The sequence below is a fragment of the Elgaria multicarinata genome, chromosome 3 (genome assembly GCF_023053635.1).
Source record: "Elgaria multicarinata webbii isolate HBS135686 ecotype San Diego chromosome 3, rElgMul1.1.pri, whole genome shotgun sequence".
NCBI lineage: Eukaryota > Metazoa > Chordata > Lepidosauria > Squamata > Anguidae > Elgaria > Elgaria multicarinata.
Genome location: NC_086173.1, coordinates 73801296 through 73825777, shown reverse-complemented (window position 1 = coordinate 73825777; position 24482 = coordinate 73801296). Strand labels below are relative to the sequence as shown.

Genomic DNA, 24482 nt, shown 5'->3' with positions numbered 1-24482 from the left:
TGAAGAAAAATCAGCACACAACAGACGCACCAACTTTAATAGCAATTCTAGGAAGTTCTTGGGAGTTCCTCCTTTAAACCCATGTTTATAATTACGTATGGATGCTCTGAATGGGCTTATGATCCTTTTGCTGAATTTGCTCTCCTCTTAGCCTCTCACCATTTGGCAGTTATTTTTTTCCCTGGCTTTGTTATTTGAATTGGAGAAGTAAATGTCACAGTAAGTGGGGGTAGAGCATTGCATAAAGTAGACCTTGCCAGCACTACTCAGGCGTTCACTCCAGGAATTCTCAAATCACTAGCTAGCTAAGGAAGCCTTGGTAGAAGTTTTAAAAGAAGATGTCTTTTGGTTATTCTGAAGATGAAAAAAGCATGCAAAGTTGTTCTGAGTGTGTGTGTCCTACTCCCCTTACTATGTTACCATTACAATGAAAAGGATTCATGGGTAGCAATGGCAATAGCTAATAATCGTGCTGCCCTGAATATTTCTATAGAATGTTTTATCTATAGTGACATTAACACATCTGGTAGGATAATCGGAAATATATAAGTAAGTTCAAGACATATGGTAAATTTTGGAATTTCTTTGTTAACTTCTGGAATGTATGCTATAATCATAGCATTTCATTGATATTAGATTTTGACATGATAGTGTGTAATGAAGACTGTATACTATCAACAAGTTATTAAATAATGCAGTTTTTGTTTAACCATATATACCTGTATTCATACTTGAAGCATTTGTAAGATTGAGATTTGCTTATAAACAATAACAAAAAAGTGGGTTAGAAATATTCACACATGTCTACTATGGCCATTAAAATGCCAATGGAAAGAGTAAATTCTATAGCTAATTCCATATCCCAAAGGCTGTTATAGGAGAAAGTTAGACAAGCCTCTCCCCTCACTCCCCTTCAGCAAATTGTGAATATTTAACTTTATGACTAAAAGCAGACAGGCAGTTAGTTTCTGTTTTATGGCATTAGAGACACAGACAGTTAAAAAAAAAAAAAGACCAAGCCAATTTCTTTAGCAGAGTCATCAAAAATGTCTGACTGCTTCAACTATGCTTCATCTTATAAAAACCAGAGATAAACGTTCAGTACTGTGTAAGCCAGCAATTGCCAAGAGTACGCTAAGCTTGCCACAAAAGGATATTAGGAATTGTTCAACTCAGGCAGGATAACATTATTAGAAAAGTGAAGTCTTGTTAGAGGGCAAGAAGATCTCAGACTATTTCTCAATGGAAATCAAAACTGCCAGACACAAAAAGGCATTGCCACAATTTCTTGTTGAGCAACTTTAGCAAGGAAGCTCACTCAGAAGAGAAGGGGCCAAAGAAAAAAATAGCAATAACCATTCTTTGTAAGAGGGGAGGGTAACCTCCAGACCATGGGATGAATCCAGCCCAGAGAGATTGCTCCTCTTCCTCACAGAGGCTTGAGCTCCCTCCATGGGCCCCTCCCTACCCCAAGGTCTGCCCCTTAGCCTGGAGGTTATTGGGGGCTTTGGAAAGAGGCAAGAAGGGGAGAGGAAACTATTTGTTATCTTCAATCTGTAATTGGAGATAACAAAGGGATTCACCTGCACACTACTCCCCCTCCCAATAGAATCCCCTTGTTATCTCCAATCACAGATCATAGAAAACAAGGGGATTGGGGCAGTGGCACACTTGTCCTCTCTCCAATGGGAGAAGGCATAGGACAGGTGAAGGGGCTTCACTGTGTGCAGGACTTCTCCGATGAGAGACGCCCCATGAACAACAAAGCCGGTTCCCAGCAGACACAATGGATGGAACATCCACCTTGTAGTATCCCTCAGGCATAGGGATCACACACCTTGCACACCCGCCAGGAACCAAATGACATAGTTCGACCTGTCATGGGCTGGGTGGGGAGTCATTTAGCTCCTGACCCATTTTTGGCTACTCATCCCTGTTTATAACAACAATGAAATGCCTAAATATTTTACAGACTTCGGCTTCAGTAATCTCTCCCTCTTTTCCTGGATAAAACAACTCCAAAATAAGTGGTTGGGACTCTTACAACATCTATAATATTTACACCTGAAAACTCAAGAGATTTAGGTTTCTTTCTCCTAACTGGTTCTGATATGTCTGTGGAGCCAAGTATAAAGTACTTCTTAAATACAAAAATCCCACTAGAGCCCAAGGGAGAGAGCATACAGACACAGAAATCAGGGTTAGGGTCCAAGCAAACATGAAGAAGGCATGCCTCCCCCCCTTAGTGCATTCATTGCACACATTGCATTCATAACCATCTTATCATGTGTTCCCTAACTCTAAAAAAAAAATACTCACAAAAAGCTACTAACACTGCCAGAAAATAATGTGCAGTTTCTCCTTGTGGCATTATTTAGCATAGCAGGTGACATTTTATGGGGGAGTACAATGAATCATATCAATGGTCCACCTAGTTCAGCATCCTGTTTCCCATAGTGGCCAAACAGATGCTTCTGGGAAGAACGTAAGCAGGGCCAGATGGCAATAGCCTTCTCCTTCTGGGCCTTTCTACAAGAGGCATTTATTGTGCGCTTGTCATTCCTTACAATTGTTAGACAACTTGAACTTACAGTTTCGCTTCAGTGTCCTTCAGTGAAAACATTTTAGAGTATGCAAAATGTGGCATTTAATTGTTAAAGTGAAAGAAGCTACTTTTCACTAATGCAATTGTGTTATTCTGCTATATCACAGTGCCACCTAAAGGTTATGTAGCGGAAAGGCAGGAAATGAAACACTCTTCATGTAGTGCGCGGATCTCAATACTGTGACAAAATGAAAAGAAGACACAGTGGATGACAATAACACATTGGTTCAGTATTGTATAGAAAAGCTATGTTGCCTCCACCACCTGCACCACATCACCTGGAACTCAGTGACCTACTCCCTCTGAACCTGAAGGTTCCATTTCATGATCCCTAGCATGGAATTTATCTTTCTCACAGCCGTTATATACCAAATTGATGTTTTGACTGAGCTATCCACTATGACCTGGCTAATCGCTACCTCTTCAAACTCCATCAGTGTATGTGTGAAATCTTTGGGAGAGTAAAGGTTTGTTTTTACTGCTGATGCTTTGTCGCAGTATCTCAAAGCCTTGCAACTTTCTCACACTTCAGACAGAAGCACACAATTTGGATTGGAGTGAAGAAGACCCAAAGTATTACAAGTAATGGACAAAAAAGAGAGGCCATAAAGACAGATCAGCATTAAGAGCCTAAATAAAGAGATATAGCATCATGCTGGTTTTAGTGTGTGTCCTTAGTATTCTCTCTCTCTCTCTTGTGTGTGTGAGTGTGTGTGTGTGTGTGTGTGTGTGTGAGAGAGAGAGAGAGAGAGAGAGAGAGAGAGAGAGAGAGAGAGAGAGAGAGAGAGAGACGTGCCCTCTTCTTTTCTTGCAGAAAGTGATGTTTATTAATTATATTTAGGCCGCTTTTAAGAATAGAATCCTTAAAGGATACCACTCTTTCCACAATATTACTATAATGTTTAGTATGTTTCAAGCAACATACAGTGTTGGGCATGGACACAGCCTCCTTTGAAAGCCAGAGGGTCCTCTGTTTTCCCATCCTTGAACAATTGGTACTTATAGCTTTTATGCTTGGTTTCAGAGAATGAGTCCTAGGAATAGTCATTCTCTTTACAATAACTTACTGATCCATGCTACACTTAACCTCTGGTAATTGCATGACACTTTCCAGATGCAACTGATATCTCGAAATGGGCACTGTACTGGACACCTGTCTACTTTTTACTGAGACGCCTAGAACATTGAACTTGTTGGGTGGTACAATATTGTACTTTAAAAAAAATCACATGCTGTTCTGTAAAATGCTGTTATTGTTACTTAATTGCTGACAAATTGTATATTATTCTGGTATGAACTATTTTTGATTTTCCTATGCATTGAAGGCTTCCGCCTTGTTGGAGGCTTTGTTTCACTGTGTTAAAGCGCTGATCTAGCATCTTTATTTCTATGTGTTAAAGGTTGTGTATCAACAAGAGGAGCATACTTTTTGTATGCTTGATTATGATCATTATATAATAGTATCCTTAGACAGCATATGTACGGTTGATGCAAATATAATTCGCCTACAGTAGAAATATATAAAAATGTTCGTTTATCTTCCATTTTAAATGTGAGTTTTTGTGGTTGAGTGCTAAGCACCCTAATTGTGTTCTGTTATTATAACCACAGCCTTCAGTCTATTATATTTTGGTCTATAGTTATAGGAAGGGGTATCAAATGCAAACACACAACAGGCCAGTTACAGGACATTAAAAACATTGCACACTGGATAAATAATCAATATGCCATGAATAATTCATCACCTCATCCCACCGTGGGGAAATGACTCTCACTGTAAGAGACATTTAGTGACTGACGGCAATGAAACAAAGTAGATCAGTAGAAGCTTCCAGTCTCGTCTGCTTCCTTCCCACAATACTACTTTAATCAATGAACCTTTTCTTTCAATGCTGAGCCCTGATACCTAAACTGGAAAATCCTGCAGTCTCCCTATTCAGCTGGGACACAACCCAAAATAATATGATTTCCAGAGCAAGAATTCAACGTATAGGAGAATTTCAAAATTATTAACATCTTAGGCATGTAGGCTGCTTTCTCTCTGGAAGTCTCCTCTTTTACATTTAAACCAACATGTTGCTCTCGCCAAGAAATTCCAGGCTGCCTCAGTCATACATGTGCTGAATGTAGATGAATGTGGGAACAGACGCCATTTAAAAGCACTACAAGACAATTTTGGTATTTGATCTGTAACACATATCTGAATGAGTCACTTTTCCATGATACTAACCTTTTACTGTCATTCTCCCCTGAATGTTCCACCATTCATTTCTCATTCTGCAGTTGTTAGTCCAATTCCTATCAGCTCCTCCTATACTCTCAACACCTTACTATCTAAATTTCACTTGAGCAATTGAAGTATTAATCCTCTTGGGCTTCTTTCATTCATTGGCTGATCAAGCAACAAAGCTTTACATGAGCGAACCTATTAGGAAGCATTCAATAGACAGGTCAATTTGAATCGGGGTAATTTCACAGGTGTTTTACCTGTATGTAAACAGCACAGCACATCATCTCAAATAATGCACTCCTAGAGCATATAATGCCCTTTATTTTAGATCACAAGTCTAGTGTATTTATTTTTCTAGAAAGTCCCTCTCTGGCTACCTCAAATGAAGCAAACTCCACAACTTGTGTGGCAATAAGAAAGAATGTGTGACCACGTTTGGCAGCATCCTTAATACACAATTTTCATTTGTTCCAAATGTGAGCTTTCCCAATATTGGATTGATCAAAAATTATTCTTAATATCTTGCTCAATAGGCATTTTAAGATTGCCAGTGAAATCATGTTGTTGTTGTAGAAGAGAGGAAGAAGAAAGGGGTGTCTCTAGGAGGAATGGTAATGAATTGCTATTTTCCACTTCTTCCTTCATCAAAGTAAAAGTCCCTTTACAAGAGTAAAGCCTTTTTCATCTATCTAGTGTACAACAGTGTGGGTGGTCAAAACTGCCACCTTTGTTTCCATGTTGATAGAGAAGGTGGGGTTTATTTTAAAGAAAGAATGCCATCTAAGCAAGACAACAGTTCATCTTCCAAAGTGTACGCCAACTCTGGAAAATATAATCTTGATCTTAAAAAGCTAAGTGTTGTCTTCTCTTCTTAAACCACAGCGTCTCAGCGCTATCTGAATCCTGTAAAATAATAATGCAATACTGTGCTGCCACACATCTTTGGTTCCTCACTAAATACTCTCTGCCGAAAACCTAAAAGAGAAGGTGCTACGGTTGCTGGATTGCAACTGCCCTCATACAACAGCAAAGGTGAGTATGTAAAGATCATGAGAATCAAATCACTGTTTGCATTCAGATGTCAAATTAAGGTATGGATTACTGCAGCTTTCCCTAACCTGGTGCAACTCCCCCATCAGCATGACCAATGGGAGTTGTACCCATTGAATAAGCCTGGCCTCCCTGCTGCCAGGACATGCAGCCAGGAGGAAAAGATTGGAAGCTTTTGCTTAGCTACAGTTTCTCATGTCATATGAACCCAGAACACTCCAATTACTCTTAACTATGGCTAATTTAAGTAAAAGGTTAACTGTAGGGGACACAATTTATTTGAGAATAATCTAAAGCAGATATAACATTAAATGTTTATTTTAAAGTGGGTAATAAACCACAGGAATTCAAATTCAGCATGTAGAGAAGAACAAATCTTTACATTTCTTCTCTTTTTTCTTGTTCCATGGGTCCAATGTGGTTACTTCAAAAGGTGCACAGAAGACAATTACTACCTTTTGTGCCATGTCTTACACAGACTGGTGTTCTGTTACTAGCAGTAGAATTTAAAAGCATCTTTAGACATCAAAATGGCCTCCCATGCACCACAGTAACTACAGCCATTGCTATTAACTACTAGTCATGCAAATGCTCCCATTAAAAGTTAGTTAAAAGGCTGTGTATATATGAAGTTTCAGCTTTAAGGCTAGTCAATAAGTAATATAAACTCACATATATATTTAGTGTGCTCTCTCCCTTCCTACAAAGAACAGTGGTATTCTAGTGCAAAAGAAAACAGAGTCTCTATACTTAGGCCACAGCAAGTTTTGCAAAAGGGACAACATAGTTCCAGAGATGGGAAGGGCAGCTTGCTGGAACCAATCTGATGGAAACTCATCATGTTTTCCTTTCTTTGACATGTTTATTTAGCTTTCCCCTCACTTGCCCCCATATTACCAGCTCACTGGAATTTGTGAATCAGAAGCAGCATGTGTATCCAGTGTCTTCATATTACCTAAAGATAATCAGTCAACCTACGCTAGTTTCTCAGTACAGGGCCATCTTCTGCAAGTCCTAAGCAAAAGAAGGACAAACTATCTTGATTGATACAGATAATTAGGTGAAACAGCATCCAAAGGAGACTATCAACTTGTAACTTAAGAATATCTTTAAATGTAAGCAAAACCATTCCATTTTCTGCTCTACAACAGTGTGTGTGCCTGTGTGTGTTTGGGTGCTCGCATGTATGAGAGAGAGAGAGAGAGAGAGAGACACACACAGAATCTTTGTGTCAGCCTGCCTTATAGGATCTTGTTTGCAGTAGCACTCCTGTATATTTTCTTAGATGTTCTGCACTGTAACGGCAATATGTTTGGTAAGAAAATCTTCTGTGTATGGTCTCCAACATGCCTCACCTTTCCCCACAGTCCCAGGCTGGTGAAGTTCCTCCAGTTTACATGGTGAATTGGCAGAAGCATTGCCCCTTTGCTTTGCACTTCATGTCAACCTGAAGTTCTCTGTGCACCCACTAATATCAACACGAAAGTGAAAGTCTCTATCCACTTGGGAGTGCAGCTTTTCTTCTGCGTTTCATACCAAAAGACATCCCCCTTTACAGGGAGATTTAGTTTCCTTAGGCCTCGAACAGTGCTAAGAAAATAAACAGGAATATTATTGCTCAGCTCACACAGACCGCATTTCCTGCACTCTCCTGAGACTGGGAGGCTATTCCATAGAAACACTGTCACCACCAAGAAGGCCCTCCCTCTAGTAGCCACCTTCCTCACTTCACTTGGTGGGGGCACACAGAGCAAGTCCTCCGAAGAGGATCTTAAGGTCTGGGTAGATACATTCAGAAAATGGCAAACTTTCAGGTAAGCTCGTCCCAAGCCGTCTTATAGGTTAAAGCCAGCAATTTAAATTAGAACTGAAAATAGACTGGGAGCCAGTGCAGCTGATAATAGGATCAAAATGCCCAGTCCCTGTTAGTAATGTTGTCGCTCTATTTTGGACCAACTGCAATTTCTGGACCATTTTTAAAGGCAGCTCCACATATAACACATTGTAATTGTCTAAATGGGCAGTTACCAGAGCATTGCTAACTGTGGACAAGCGAGCTCTATCTAGGTATAGTTGCAACTGGCATATCAGCCAAAGCTGATAAAGGGCACTTTAAGTCACAGAAGCTGTTTGATGGTTTAATGACTATGATGAATCAATAGGCAACCCCAGACTGCAAACCTGATGCTTTAGGGGGAGTGTAACCCCTTCCAAAAGTGTTTGGGTACCACTCACTTAGGTGGACGAACATCTACCAACAGTAGCTCTGTCTTGTCAGAATTGAATCTCACTTTATTTACCATAATCTATTCTATCACTGTGTCCAAGCACCAATTCAAGACATCTACAGCCTCTCTTGCATCTGATGGAAAAGCTGAGTGTCATCTACATACTAGTGACCTTGATCCATGATGGGCAAATGGTAGGTCTGACTCTCCTGGCTGATCTCTGGGTCATCTGCAGTAGATTGGCATATATTTGATTCCCAATTGTTCAACAAGATCAAGAACAAAATGAGACTCTCTCCCCTCCCTAAATAATGCTGCTGAAATGAAGAACGCTTGGGGTAACCAAGAGTGGATTTTTGTGAGAAAGAACTGTGAGCTCCATTCAGTTCTAATACTCAAAATTAATTCCTGGGCTTAACATTCTTTAATTCTAAGTCTATGCCTATTGTACCTGACTCTGGTTGGTGGATCACAGGGAACTAATAAAGAAACAAGCAGAACCCAAAACTTTAAAGTCTGCTCATCCCTTGCCCCTATGCAAAATCCTGTCTTCTGCCCACATGGATATGTGCAGGGAACTCAGAGAGTGGGAAGCATCTCTCTCATAACTCCTTAGCTGCAATATTAGCTCTCTGATAATGTGTTGGACGTGCCTGGGGATAGTATTGGCAACATTCCATGCTGACCAACTCCACAGTCCTACTGGTAGTAATAGTCTTGAAATAAGCTGCTTTGCTAGGTAATGTCTTCCTCTGAACAGCAGACAAGAGATTTCACATTTCTGGTTAACTTCTTTTCCTACATAGAATCATTTCCTTAGGAGCTCATAGGTTCTGTCAAATGAAAAAAAAATGAGCCATGCCATCATCTGAAGCTACACAGAGTACTTCTGAAGCAAGGCTACCTGTTTCTTTCTTCAACACTACTTCAATTACCTTCATTCCCCCCCCCCACTCTCTCAATGTATTTCAGCCCTGATGAAAGGCCTCCCTCATGAAGGCTCCTCCTCCTTCAATCACTAGGCACAGCCATTCAAGCAGGCAGAGCTGAGGAAGATGAGAAGGAGAGCAGGGTCATTCCACCAGACTTGCTGAAAGAATTAGTTTTCCCCTCTTCCCTCTTCCCATTCTGTTTACCTTGTATGTTGTACCTTTTTAGATTCCAGGCCTGTGGACAGGGACTGCTTTGTTTAATTGATTATATTGTGGTTCTAAGCTTTCATATTTTATGCTGTACCTTGTGGTTTTAATTTTTGTGAACCACCTTGAGAGCTTCAGCTATTGGGGGTGGGGGGTATAGAAATGATATATGCCACTCTGGGAGCCTTTTTGACTGAGGAGTGGCAAAAACTACTTCAAGCAAATTCAGTGGTAGCCAAAATTGTGGACACTTTTTGAAATTTTCATGTTTTGCAACTTTGCATGCTTATAGAAAATGTTCTGTTTCATGAAATTCAAATATTTATATATCAATTGAAAGACCTGATTCACTTAATGCAACAATCCTGCTTCTTTTCCTGGGTGTCCAATCAACTCTTTTCTTTGGTGCCATTGCTCTATTTATGATGTACGGACGTACACTTTTAATTTGAGAAATACTTCAAATATTCACACAATCTCCAATTGTGCTTCAGTTACAGAACAAACAGCAAAACTGACTTTCCCCAACTTGAAACATGATGTATTGTAGCTACTGCCATGTGATTGGTCCCCAGAACAAGGACTGTGATTGGCCAGTAGGGTTTGCAATTCCAATCCGCTTCTTCACTCAATCACACCAGTTTGTTTTTAGACTAAAGTAAGCATAACTCCTTTTGTACCACAGATATTTGCATTCTGTTTTTTTTATTGAATTCAACATTAAATTCTCTTTCAATTGGTATATAAACATTTGAATTTCTTGAAACAGAACATTTTCTATAAGCATACAAAGTTGCAAAGCTGCAAAACATGAAAATTTCAAAAAGTGTCCACAATTTTGGCCACCACTGTAAATATTTGCAGCTAAACAGAGTTGTGCGCCCTTGATTATTTTCCTCTCAGACATCTTAACTAGCAGTACAGGATGGAGCTCCAAATCTTGCCTCTATGCTGGATGCTATTCAATAGTACCAAGGTGAGAAGTTGGGGGTGTTGGATCCTGGAATGGATCTTAGTTGTTTTCCATTGATTTGTTAATTGCTGAGGATCTGGAAGAACAGAAGACTCAGCAGAATCTTAAAGGTCAACTCTACACCTGGACATTGAGTGTCATAATTGAATAATTGTCTAACTGATTGTCTTCAATTAAGGGTTGCAAGGAGTTGCATCATTGTACAGGTTGTCTATAAAAGTAAATGTGTTTTCATGTCCCTTACTTCCATGTCCCTTACCCAACTTAATGTGAGCTGTATTGACTGACCGTTTGTATTTGTATCTGTACTGCCATAACTAAATTATATATTTATTTGCCAGTAAAAGGTTTATTTTAACCTACATGAATCTCTGTCTTAATTCACATCTTTGCTGACTTGGCTGAGAACCGCTGCAATCTCTGCTAGTCTCTGGAAGGCCCAGACAGAGACTTAGCACAAAAGGTTATGTGCCAGAAACCCAGTCTGTGCCATAACTAATCAGCTTTTAAAGCCATAACTCAACAGGGGGTTGATCTGATGCAATGCAATTAAAAAGATATCACAACAATGTTTCCTGATGGAAAAAATCAAAAGTTTTTTCCATATATCCAGAACACATTTTGATAGTAAAGAATTCTGTCAGAGTGCCATCACATGCTGCCTAATATCCCGTTTGGCTGATAATCAGCACCTTTGCCAAATACTGAGAAACTGAGGGCCTTCCTAGACCTGCTGGCTTACGCCGGCAGGGAGGCGGGGCCGAGGCGTGCTAACGTTAGCGCGCCTCCCCCACGCTTCCAGACGGCAGAGCCGCAGGGAGGACGCAAGCCCTGCGGCGTCCGCCATTTTTTTTTGTTGTTGTTTAAAGGGGTCGCGGGTGGCCCGAAGACTCCGGGAAGGTAAGTGGCTTTTTTTTATTATTATTTAAAACGGGGGGGGGGGGGAAGGATGGGAGGGTGGGTGGCACGGGGGGAGGGCGGGTGCGATCACGCTGCCGCCGCCTGAGCAAGCAGCAGAGCGGCGCTTGCCCGGGCAATGCCCGGGATGGGGCGGCATTGCCCGGGCAAGCGCCGCTCGGCTGCTTGCTCATGCGGCGAGCAGCGCGATCGCACCCGCCCTCCCCCTGTGCCACCCACCCTCCCATCCTTTGCCCTCCCCTCTCTTCCCCCCCCCCCCCGCCGATGGGCACAGCGCTCCTATGAGCACTGTGCCAGGTCCGCAGCTTTTCGCGGCTCCTCGCGAGTAAGCGAGGAGCTGCGAAAAGCCGCAGAAGTCGCCACACTTCCCCCAGCCCCAGCCTGAGGCCGGAGCTGGGGGAAAAGCGCGCCATAAGCGACTTAGCTTATGGCGCGCTAGACCAGGCCTCACTGCGGCCTGCCGCCGGATTCCCCTGTGCGTCATCTGGACGCACAGCAGGGAAACCGGGTTGGAAGGCGGCTAAGGCCTAGTCTAGCAAGGCCCCGAGACACAAAACATCAGCATCTATATTTCATTTCCTTGACATATTAATATGTACATTAAAAGAATAATTGGCCACATCTTGCCACTAATCTCTCCCCAGTAGAGATTAGTGGCAATTGTAAATTCACAAAGTGAGTAGGTTGTATCTGTCAGTCCATTCCTACACTTGTGCTCCATGTAGTCATTAAACTCTTTCAGGAATGGCCCATTTCTGTTTAAAGATTCCAGTTTGTCTGTGGGATAATGGATTTCACTAACAGTAAATCTTTGGCTAACGAAAGGCACATGCCTTCCCCCCTCCTTTAAATTCCTGGCACAGCATTACATCCAAACATTCTGTTCTGACATCAGTGTGCAGAATAAACAACTTGCTTAGATCAGCAAAAATGACAGAAAAAAAAGAACATGGTGCTGAGTGCATTAGGTAATTAATAAGTTTTCAGAAAGCCTTCTTGCAGTTTTCTCTTCATCTAAATCCAAATATCTTCAGACATGTCACAGGAGCTGAGCAAAGAATTTTCTTCTTCTTTTACTTGAATTTGCTCTTGTAGTATTTCCCTAGTGAGATCATTAAGGATTTTTTTCATGTACGTTTCTTTGAAGTAAGAAGCATCTCTACACTGTTTAGTTACTCAAAATAGGTGGAGTAAAGAAAAATTAAAATTGAGTGTGTCCACACATGTTCTACGCGCCACCTTGCATACCAGGCAGCGGAGGATGCTACTAAAGTCAACTCTGAAGGCTGATACATAAACAAGGTTTTTGTACTTTGCAAACCCACATATATACAGGGCCTTTAACAAATCAGAGCTCTCATTTGATGGCTAAGAGATAACTGCTTTGTCTAAATCAACAAAGAAATCTCAAATGGTTAAAAACATCACTCCCTTTTGCAAGTTACTTTTGGAATACAGCCAGCGAGACAACTTTCCACCACCACTTCAGGGGGAAAAGCTTGTGTAGCGTAATAGCATATGTGGTAAGCCACCAGTTTTGTACCAGACCATAGTGAAAGGAGACAGAATTTGAGAATTACTCACATAAACTAGGTTTCACCCCTAGCCCCAGCCAGTCCATGGCCACAATTAATGACTAGGTCTCCAGTCAGTATGAGACAATATGCTATTGCCTCATCTTGTCATGGTCAGAGATGGCAACAATTGTACCCAAGACAAGTTCTTGCAGCCTCAGCCAGACTATACCAATAATGGATTGGCTGTGTCTCTCTGCTTCAGGTTTTTATTAAGCGATTGTGGGGTGGTGGAACATTAGCTCACACTTTTAAGATTCTCCTTCAACTTGAGGCCAGAGAGGGACAAATATATTTTACTGAAAGCAGTGCAGATTTGAATGGTTTAAACATATACTATACATCACTTCCCAAGGGAATGGGGGAGGAGAAGAAATATTAGCTCACTCTTGAAAGTCAGAAGCCTATAAGTTATCAAAAGCCTTTTAAAGTTATCCTATCTTCCAGCTCACAGCACATGTGTTTCAACATTGTTTTCTTTCCACACCCACACAGTGATGCTGAGCTTCCATCACATCACCCACAGAATTGTGGAACAAACATTTAGGCACACCTTCTCCTGGCTGAAAGACTTAAACTAGTAAATGCATGGAGAACACAACATAGTGCTGCATTATCTTTCAAAGGGCTGGGAACCAAAACAACATATTCAGAATTACCATGCATACAGGTCTTCTGGCATTCAGGGACTGCAGTATTTGACTACTGTCCACATAAGTGATCCCCTACATAGAGAAAACTAGCACTAGAAAGTTTTGATACAGGCTTCCCCCTGCATCTTTAATGTATGTCAGGGACTTATTTATGTGTGGGAACATGCCTGCAGTCCTTGCCAGCATATGGAAATAATAAAACCCCTCTAAGTCTTAATACCTCACCATGGTTGCTGTTGCAGATGTTAAGGCTCTATGGCGGGGGTGGGCGAACTTCTTTCAATCTAAGGACCAAATTCCAATTCAAAGAAGCTCTTGGGAGCCATATTCAAGAGCAGATAAGGCCAAAGGTAAAAGGGGGTAGAGCCAAAATACCCAAATTACCAGTGTATTTTATCTTAAAGCTCTCACCAGCAGTAACTGAGCCTTAAGAGAGGCATTTCAACCTTTTAGAACGGGTAAAAAACTGCACAAAAGCCAGTTAACCACCCAACTATCAGTAATTGCGAGAAAGGGGGCAGGAGAAGGAGGGCTGGGGAACCCCAGAGGGCCAGATTTGGCCCCCAGGCCTGAGGTTCTGCAGCCCCGTTCTAAGGGCCTATCCATATGTTTAGCTCATTGTTGCCCAACTGAGGAAGTCTTACCAAGATAATCCCACTAATGTGGCTATGTGCATATTTCGGTTTATTTTTGTGTCTGCCTGTCCAAATAGCACATGATTTGGGAACCCCTGGCCTCAGGCTTCCTATGCATAAGGAGTACATACCCATGCTCACTGAATTGCTCTCACTCTTCAGCTCTCAAATGCTTGTGCAATTGAAGAACAATGTGCCCTTATTTTCTAAAGAGTAATCCACATTCTCATAAAACAGGTTTTTAAGCTTAGGTCAATATGAATGTAGCAAAAGTGCTAGTGGCAAAGGCTACCTATCATGCTCATCACACTTACGGTGTGCCAAAATGAACTCGTGCCCAGTAATGTGCTGAGAGCTGGATCTCAGCTTCTATTACTGTTCAGTTGAAGCTTAATTAGTAGTGATAAAAAGATCATTTATGATCTTGGTATTAAAAAAAAACATAGTGCCCCAAAGTGATGCACCTCTGATTAATTTCTCTTATGTGCAAATAGCTCAACGATGCTTTCATTGTTTAGCACAATAATTTATGAAGGAATTTCTTAAATAATTTCCAAAAGATAAAAATGAGATGGGATGCCATTCACAGCACTACGTAAAAAATAGCAGAGAGTGTGCCTGTCAACGCCAATTCCAAACCTGGCTGGCCTACTTTGGCAACTAGCACACTTGACAGAAGGAGCTGTCTGCTAGCTGCCAATGCAGGAAAGCTATAAATGGGATAAAGGCTAAGGAGCCAGCTTTTAACAAGATAGTAACACAGGAGACTAGAAAAGCAAGAATTCACAAAAAAGATTTCTAAGATACAGCTGCTCCAAGGAGACTGAATAAGCAAATAAATTACCAGTTTTTCAACAATATTGCAGATTTATAATTTAGGAGATTGCCTGCTTTTATAGCGGTCACGGCTATCCTAATAGCAAGAAGACTACTCATACTTTAGGGTAAAAGTGCAGGGTAAGCATCAAAAGTAAGCATCGAAAGGCCCACACCCCAGTAGAGGCCCATTGACAAGACACTCATGAAGTTGCTTGCCTGCATCTGGCCCAGACAACAGAGACTGTGGTGTAGTGGAGCCAGTGTGGTGTAGTGGCTAGAGTGCTGGACTGGGAGTCGGGAGATCTGGGTTCTAGTCCCCACTTGGCCATGTAAACCCACTGGGTGACTCTGGGCTAGTCACAGACTCTCAGCCCAACCTACCTCACAGGGTTGTTGTTGTGAAGATAGAAATGGAGAGGAGGATTATGTATGCCGCCTTGCGTTCCTTGGAGGAAAAAAGGCGGGATATAAATGCAATAATAAAGAAAATAAATAAATTGTGAAAGGGAGGAACAATAGATGCCGTTGCCTCCTTGCTCACTGGCTCTATGCCTGTTAAGCAAGCAAGTGGTGGCAATGGTGAGAAAGAACAAGAGGAGCAATAGCAGCTAATGACAATGGTGATGGGAAGGTAAACTCACAGAGGGAGGGGGCCCACTGAGGGCATCTTGTCCAAAGGCCCCCCCAAAACCTGAACAAGTATGCCCAGGCATATGGCAGCACATCTTAATCACCCACATGTTTATTTTTAATGGTTTTTAATGCTGTATGTATGTATGTATGTATGCATTTTAGAATTTTAAATTTTGTATACTCGTTTCTATCTCAATTTTAGAATTTCTGTAAACCACCCAGAGAGCTCTAGCTATGGGGGTGGTATACAAATGAAATAAATAAATAAATATTATGCATCTTCTTACGTTTTGAATAAATAACAAAAGAGACTTTATAAATGAGGCACTGCTATTGCTAGCAGTACCACAATCAAATTATCGCTTTGCTTTAAAGTTTCTTTTGGAGGTTTTGTAATGACTTCTTAAATAATAGTATCTGGTATTGTAAAGCAATACAAGGCAATTATTTCGCATATAATATCAGAGAGATAAGGAATAAAATCTTGAGAATGGGGTCAAATGTGAGCTTAAATATTAATCTTGCAAGCAGGACTTAAAGCTATTACCCACTTATAAACAGTAAAAAGGAGAAATCCTGCTATCTTGCACTTACGTTATAAAGGTATCCAACCAAGAATCTTTGTGCAGAGGTATCCATCTCTGTTCTTACACTGTTACCACCCTCTTGAGGAGGAGAACTCAACACCTCACACACCAGCTTTACTCTGAGCACAGCTACAGAGGTGAGAATGATATCTGGGCCTGGGTGAAAGGGACTCAGATAGAGCTACGCTTCTCAGAGTATTATAGCTATTACAAAATAATGGCAGGTAATACTTCAGAAATTCTGGAACAAACATGTGTTAGAAGCAACGAGACCCACATTCAAATCTCCAGCTAGCTATGAAGCTTGGGCCAGTAGACAGCCTACTCATAGGATTGCTACGAAGACACAACGCAGGGGAGGAAGGACAGATATTAACGATTTCCCACACTTACCAAAGCCAGAGACTACCATAGCCAAAGTCAAGGACAGCCTATCCAATAGGAAGGGTTGGGTTGCTATGTCCAGTGCTTGCCTTCAGCTGCCCCTTCACAGTTATCTTCCTCATAAGACTGAGATTGGAACTTTGCCACTTATGGACTATTGTGATGTAATGTAGCTCCTCAATTGCTTTCCACTGTATGCTCTCAAGAGTTCCTTTAGAGAACATTCCTATTTGACCAGTACTTAAATTCTTAACTTCCATGCATTCTGAGCTTTTGTTTTTTGGACTGGAGGCAACAAAAACAGTATTTTCTCTTTCTTCAAACCTTTAGACTGGCCTTTCAGCCCAAACTAACAATTTGCTTTTATTTAGTTATTTAATTTATATACTACTAACCATATTTAAAATATCCCTAAGGGATTTACAAGATAATTAAATATATTAATTATGTATTTAATTAATGTCTGTTAAGGTGATTTTAGATTGTAAGCCATATGGCAGATTGTCTTGTTTTGTTTTATTCTGTACAGCGCCATGAAAATTGATGGCGCTTTATAAATAAATATTATTATTATTATTATTAATAATAATAATAATAACAACATTAACATACAATCAAAAATATAATTGCTAAAACATTTATATAAAACATTAGCAAAAACATTAAAACCAATACAACATTATAATTAACTAGGTAGCACACTCACTCAGGTAAGCCCTGCAAGCAGAGATGGGTCTCTAATTGGCACCTAAAGCATGCTACAGTTGGTGTCTCCTGAACACTAGTGGGGAGGTCATTCCACAAGTTGGGTGCCAGAAGGGAGAAGGCCCACTTCTATATTGCCGCAAAATGGCAATGTGCAGACTGTGGTATACCCAATGAGGTCATTTTCCTATCTCTCATACATTTGAAGCCTTTTCCCCATACTAATGACACAGAACTGGATTTGCAGGAACACTTTGCATCACAGAAGTAAAACTTTCGTTCCTTTACTCCAATGTAAATCACTCTGACAATTTCTACTAGAAGGGGGGAGAAAGGGGATTTAAGAGAAATATGGGTTAGGTGCTTTACTATGCTATGCTTTACCGTTCCATGTATGGATGGCGAAGTTACTTTTTTACAAAAAGGTATTCCGTGTGTGAGAGCGCCCTCTGTACCTAAATCAAGACTGGCCGGGGTAGATGAAAATTCCCACCTGAATACTTAAATTAAATTGACATGGTGGTTGTTGCTGTGGGAGAGGGAAAATAATGTTATGAGAAGGGGGTGCTTTGCAGGCAATCTGCTATGTTGCTTTCTCCCCACACAAAAAATCTACCTCTGGTTGTGCAGGTGTGTGGGTGGGTGTGGGGGGGATATAGTGATCTACTGGCTGGGGACTGGGGTTAATCATCTTGATGAAAATGCCTGGCTGATTAAATTGTCTTGGGAATTGTGGCAGAGGAAAATGAATTATATTCCATCTTTCCTACCAGGATAGTTACTTTAGATAGATAGAAATCAATTTATTCTTGCAGCTGGTTTATCTTTATTCAGCATGAATTCAAAAAAAAAATAAAGACTCTTGTAATCTCATTGTGTGTTTTCAACACTGCAATCCTATATGAGTAAGCCCCAGTGGAATTTCACTCCTAGGTAAGTAGGTATTGGATTGCAGCTTAAGAAGCCTGTTTGCTGTTCTAGGGATCCCCTGAGGTGGTTAAAATGAAGATTTGTGAACCACCCAGAGAGCTTTGGCTATTGGTTAGTATAGAAATGAAATGAAATGAAATGAAATAAATAAATAGTCTGGCTTGCTGTTTCAACATGCACATATGATTTGTGGGCTGTAAACTTGGCTTGTCCAAAGTGAGCCCGTTTCTTAAAGGTTTTATGCCATGTCTGATTTGTTTCTCAATGTGTAATCAGAACCTACTATGCCATATGACTTTTCCAACATGGCTCTGTGTTTCCTCCTCCCTCCCAATCCCCTTTCCTTTGTGTCATGACTTTTAGATAGTAAGCCTATGGGCACGGGCTGTCTTATTTTTTAAGCCACCATGGGAGAAGTTTTGGCTAAAAGGCAGAGTAAACAATGCTACAAATAAAAAGGTATGTATGCAATTTCAAGCTGTTTCTAAAATGGCCCAGATGGCTCTGTGTTTTTCTCTAAAATGGATGACATAGCCCTGTTTTTAAAATAAAGTGGTGATTCTGTGGTTCAGTAATTGGTGTCCTTTAAAAAATCACTGGTGGATCTTGGATCAAGGAAAAATAGTTGTGTGCTTTTAAAATTCATTAGTGGGTCTGTGGTTCAATTAAAAAAAACAGGAATTCATGTTGAATATATCTTTATGCATTTATTCTAAGCATGCAATGGAATACATTAATTAAGGTTTATTTAAATTGACTCCGCACCCACAGGCAGATATAGCCATTGTTTGATGCTCCACTATCTTTGTTATTATTATTATTATTATTTATTTATATAGCACCATCAATGTACATGGTGCTGTACAGACAAGACCCTGCCGCATAGGCTTACATTCTACTAAAATCATAATAAAACAATAAGGAGGGGAAGAGAATGCAAACAGGCACTGGGTAGGGTAAAACTAACAGTATAAAGTCAGAACAAAATTGTTGTTTCTGGGCTGCAAGACTTAAATCGGGGCAGGGGATGTGTGTTCTTTATGCCACTTGGCTGGCAAGCTTTTCTGGGTTTCTAGGCTCCTCTACCTCTGTTTCTTGTATGCACCATGCAAAAAAAATTACTATGCTGCATGGCCTCATCAACTTCAATGCTTTCAGCGCTCCTCTACCCTTAACTCTGGCTTTTCCCATGTAACATTTTTAAAAACTACTATGCTGCACTGCCTTGCCAATTTTGTAAATGTTTCAATGCTCCTCCAAACTTAACGTTGGGTGTAGTTGGCTCTTCCTCCAGTGACCTGTTTCCTGCCCCACCAGTAAGTTTGGCCACCAGCTGCTACTGCTATATAGTTTCACATCAGCTATGGCTTACTTGTCAAAATGTAAAGCAAGGCATGGCCAAGGAGGTGGAATTAAAAATCCAAGCCTCATATTAAAATACCGGGTGGGGGGTGGGGAGAGAGAGAATAACCGGCGTGAATCAGATCAATGGTTTTCTCAAACTCAGTAGATATTGTAGATAGGAGAACCTGTCAAAAGGAAATTCAGCCCACAGCTCTGCGTAGGAGCAGTTGGATTTCCAAGCCATTTTTAGCCACATATGAAGAGACGGAAATTAAACATTATACTCTAGGCCCATTTCCCTTTTGGTTTTCTTTTTTTTAAAAAACCAACAAACATAACTGTGCACTAATTTAACTCTTTAGCATAATGTAAGGCAGCCACTTGGTGTAAAATTACTAGTTCTCATGCCAGGTAAAATTTCCACCATATCTGCCAAATTGATCAGTGGCCAAAATACCACTGGCACATTATAGATCCACTTCCATTTTGATGGCAAAAGCACTTTGCTTCTAAAGGAGTGACACCTACAACGTATCGCCTGGCACAGCACAACGTGAGCTAATAAGAAAACGGTCTGTTCTATGAAAACTATTCTTCCATCTGAAATAACCTAAGAGAGAATAGAAAGCTCAAATTTATGATGACACATTTATTCAGAGTTTTTCTATACAAAGAAAATATGGCTCATTGGTATAAGGCAGAATATAATGGAAGGAAATGATAGGGGATCTGGATCAAGACCAGATATCAAGAATAACATATCAAGCATGGTACCATTAGGATTCTAATTGCTGACAACTGACAATGGAAAAGATTTGACCAGCTCTGTACCTAAAATCTTCGTCCCACTCCCAGACAACATATATTGTTTAATACCTAAAGGTGCTGTTTAGAGAATAAGAAGCCAGGAAGTGCAAATGCAGACACTCTGTGATGGCCTCAAGCCTAATTCTCGCCAAGTTACTGCTGTACTCCAGGGGAGAGAGGGAGGGAGGGGTGATCATGACCACATTGTGGAGCAAAGAATTAAAGCCCCCCTATGATGCATACTGTCTTCAAAATAATGTGTAGTTTGGATCTTAGAGTGTTTGCAAGAATTACTGAGGTTAATGTGTATGATGAAGTAGTTTGAATACTCTCAAGTGTTGCGTAAATTCCATGGAGGGTAACAACGAGGTTAAAACAATGAAAATACAAAAAATACAGTAAATAAACATAATAAAAATATATAACAATCAGCAACAAGCTTGATTACAGCAGCAACTAATTATGTCTACATGTCTAGGTGAACAGGATGGGTTTTATCCTGGTGCTGAAATGTCAATAAAGTTGGCACTAGGCCTACTTCTTGAGCGGGCAATGGGCAAGAAAAAGAAAAGAATCAAAATTGAAGAATATTCTTTCCAAGAATAGAAAAAGTGTGTCATTGCCCAATGTATTTCCCTAATGGTGGCATGATAACATGGGCCTTCCTCCCAGATCTCAGAAGAACATGGACAGGTGGTGGGAGGCTGGTTTAACTAAACCTTTTATTCGTGAAGAGCATTTAGAATTTCTGTTCATGGGGAAGGGAGGAAGACATGACCACTCACTAGATTGTGCCTTCCTCCCTGTGACAAAGAACACCAGGAGGGGATGTGAGTGGACTCAGGCAGATCAAGACATTACACACCTGCTCTTGGAACAGCGTATAAATTGTCCCTTCTTCATACTGCATTGGGAGCCCTGCACTAGCTCTAGCCATGTCCTGCCGGGACTGCCTTGGCCTGCACTTCTCACCCACTGAGTGCTCCATCAGGAGCCTGTACTGAAGGGCTGGGGCCGGCCCAGGCAATTGCCCACCTTTGTCAGTCCTGTTTCTGGACTCCTCTCCCTCCCTCTAAGGACAAAGTCTGCACACGCACGTCCCCCAGATTCAAAGAAAACAGCAATATCAAGAAGCCTTTGAGCATGTTCAGAGTTAGGCCTCTCAAAGTCAGGCTGTTGTATCTAGTTATGATTTTAAAACCACACACAGCGGGTGGGAGGAAGCACTGCAAATGGATGTAGCCCATTTATGTGGGGTTTATTTCCTTTTATGTGGAATTGGGTTGACTGCTCTAGACCAACCTGAGGAGTCTGGGTTGTGAAAGGCACACAGCGGCCACCCACACATGCACTCACAATGGCCATCAAAAGCCAGTAAATCTGGCCTCCCACCCAAGGCATGCTGGGAGTTCCACCCAAGGCACACTGGGAGTTGTAGGCATAAGCCTAGGCTTTTTATTAAATCCTTTAAAAATACTTAAAACCCCCAAAAAAATGTTTTTAGATTTTTCTGGTACATTGTATAGCCAGACCTATCAGCGTGCCAAATTTCAAGTTTCTAACACATCTGGAAGTGGGTAAACATTTCCAGACATATGTAGCGCACACATACTTTCTGCTTTATAGGTAGAGATGAGATGGTGGAATAAAGCTGCTCATCAGCCAATTCTTGCTTATATTTTTAATATCCCCATGGTTATGCAAAAGAACAGCAACACACAGTTTAACCCTGACACCTTCACCAGACCAAAACTAAATTCTGATCCAACTGAAGTTTTACTATATATGCAGGCCACTACAGGCTAGGACAATGCCTAATGTCATTTCTCCCACCTCCCTACACAACTCAGTCACTAAGGTTAATAGGATGATAACGCTATGGCTGCAGAAACAATTCAAGCTTTAATCAATCTCCAAGATCATAGCTTCTCTCAACAACTCAGAAGTGAGAGGGACAGAAAAAATGACACATCTGGATGTCCCTTTACAAACTAATAGCACTGAATAAGATCTATATTAACTAATGTCAGAAAGCAGAAAATAAATCTAGTTCAGAATCACCCAGAGTATTATCTTCAATTTTCAAGCTGTACTGGGAACTTACCAAGTACTCTTGATAAGAAATCTGTTCCAAGACACTAACCAAACAGTCATGTCCTAAGTCTGGGATTTCCTGACCCCACTCAGATTCTGAAACATCAAGAGGATACCACAACCATGAGGATTTGGAAACAATTGCAACAGGTGCTCTCTTCCTTAATTTTGCTCTCTGATCCATGCAGAGCTGCCTGTGTCCTGCGCCAAGTTTGTGTTCCGGCTCATAAAGCACAGCTAGTTCCCTTGGCGCCCCTCCCTTTGGAAAATACATTCTCCATTATATGTCCTGAACTAAATAGATTTCTTCTGTATGACTTTGGCCACCACCCTCAAAACCTACTTCATCCTGGCATCTTTCCAACAAGATACTACTTGGATTCTCTTCTTTTCTTCCTCCCCCTATTTTCACATCAGACCAGTCCACCCATCGGGATTTTGTCCTTCCTAAGGAGAATCCAAGCAATCCTCCTGGAAAAAAAAACTAACTACAAATGAAAATCAGAACCCCACATATAAATAAATTAGAATTAGGGCATATTTATACTGCAGATAAACAATACAACTCTGAAACATCACGGTATATTCTTTCCATAAGCACACAATTCTGCTAATATACTATGCAATTAATTGTATGCACTCTATACTATGTACTACTAACAAAAGAATTCATTAGAACCATTGTTCAAAGAGAAACTGGAGAAAGAGACTGAATAACTGAATGAAAGGGTTTGCAGAAAAGAGCAATTCATAAATAGTACACCACAGGGTCACAAAAGCATTTGAGTAGCATCCACCAGTATGCCAGAAATGGATTTCATCAACAATGAGCAGAAGCGAAAAAGAGTTTGAAAACAAATTTGAAAACAAATTTATTCCATACAATATTAGTTTTGAAAACCAAGTCCAGCATAACCATGCAGTTGGCAACTGTTGAATCATTTGGTAGCACCAACAACTCTGATTCAGCATACAAGAAGTTTAGATAATGTTCAGCGAACAGTCAAAAACTGTTAAGTACCAGAAATAAGGCATCAACAATTCAACACAGGTGCTTCTCAATTTATTTGGGAAAGCAAATTCCTCATCCTACAATCACTCAACACAGCAAAGCTAAGCATTTGAAACAACAATAGGTTTTTTTTTAAAAATAACAACACTGAAACCTTTATCCAAACTTACAGCTCTTTTTCATTTTACTGCAAACTGGCATTTTATGGCATTTATGAAATAGACAAGTATGTCAAATTAACTTGGAAAGAGCACCTTTACCAGTTGATGCTTTACCTATTTAACTCGGTATTATTTGACTATGTTATGTTAATGCTGTTCCTTTTATGATTGCTGTTTTATTGTTGTTTCCCACTTGCTGATGCACATGTTCTTATATATTGTATGATCTTTTATTTTTGTAAGCCACCTTGAGATCATTTTTTAAAAAAAATAGAGGGTATAAGTTTTACAAAGAAGAAAAGACAAGAAAGTTAACATAACATGGAGACAGGACACCTTGCAGCTTCTAGAAAGGAGATTTGAATGAAGCCTGAAGACAAATGGCATGAATTTTTGGATCAAAATCTGAAACAGCAACATAAGAGATGGCAATAGGGTTAAGCCGGATGGTCTCATGAAGTGCTCCTTCACCAAACTGTACAGATCCACTGTATGTCTACAGAGAACGGCTTGCACTACCCTGTATAACAAGTGCGGCAAAGGCAACTTACTGACCTGGTTTGTACCATCACGGTAGCCCAATTTGGCTTATTAGCTATGATGGGTTGCAGCACCGGGGCGCCAGGTTGTCAATCCAAGCTACCACCATCATGGCTTCTTGTTACGTGCAAAACTGACAAGGTTGAGTTGTGGGGGTGGCTGACAAGCCACCAAATCCGTGAGCTGTTTTAGGGTTGTGGGTGGCTTGTCAACCACCCCAACAACTCACCCTCACTGGGTTTGCATGTAATGAGAAACTATGGCGCAGCCCCGCTGCACCTTGAATATTCAAAATGGCCACCAAGGCAATTCACCTATGGTGGCTTTCGTTATATGCAAACTGGGCCGTTATCTTCCCTGCTCTTCAAATACAATCCCATCTTTGCCCTTAACGTTAGAAGCAAATAACGCCCTAAGGCCCACAGAATGCATGTGGGAATCTCCTCTGTGGCAGACCAAAA

General features: G+C 40.8%; 1 protein-coding gene across 2 annotated transcripts in view; it reads right to left on the bottom strand.

The window, feature by feature from the left end:
* Nucleotides 1-24482, bottom strand: part of SH3PXD2B (SH3 and PX domains 2B) — a 110573-nt gene that overhangs the window by 66331 nt on the left and 19760 nt on the right. The gene's annotated exons all lie outside the window — the stretch shown is intronic.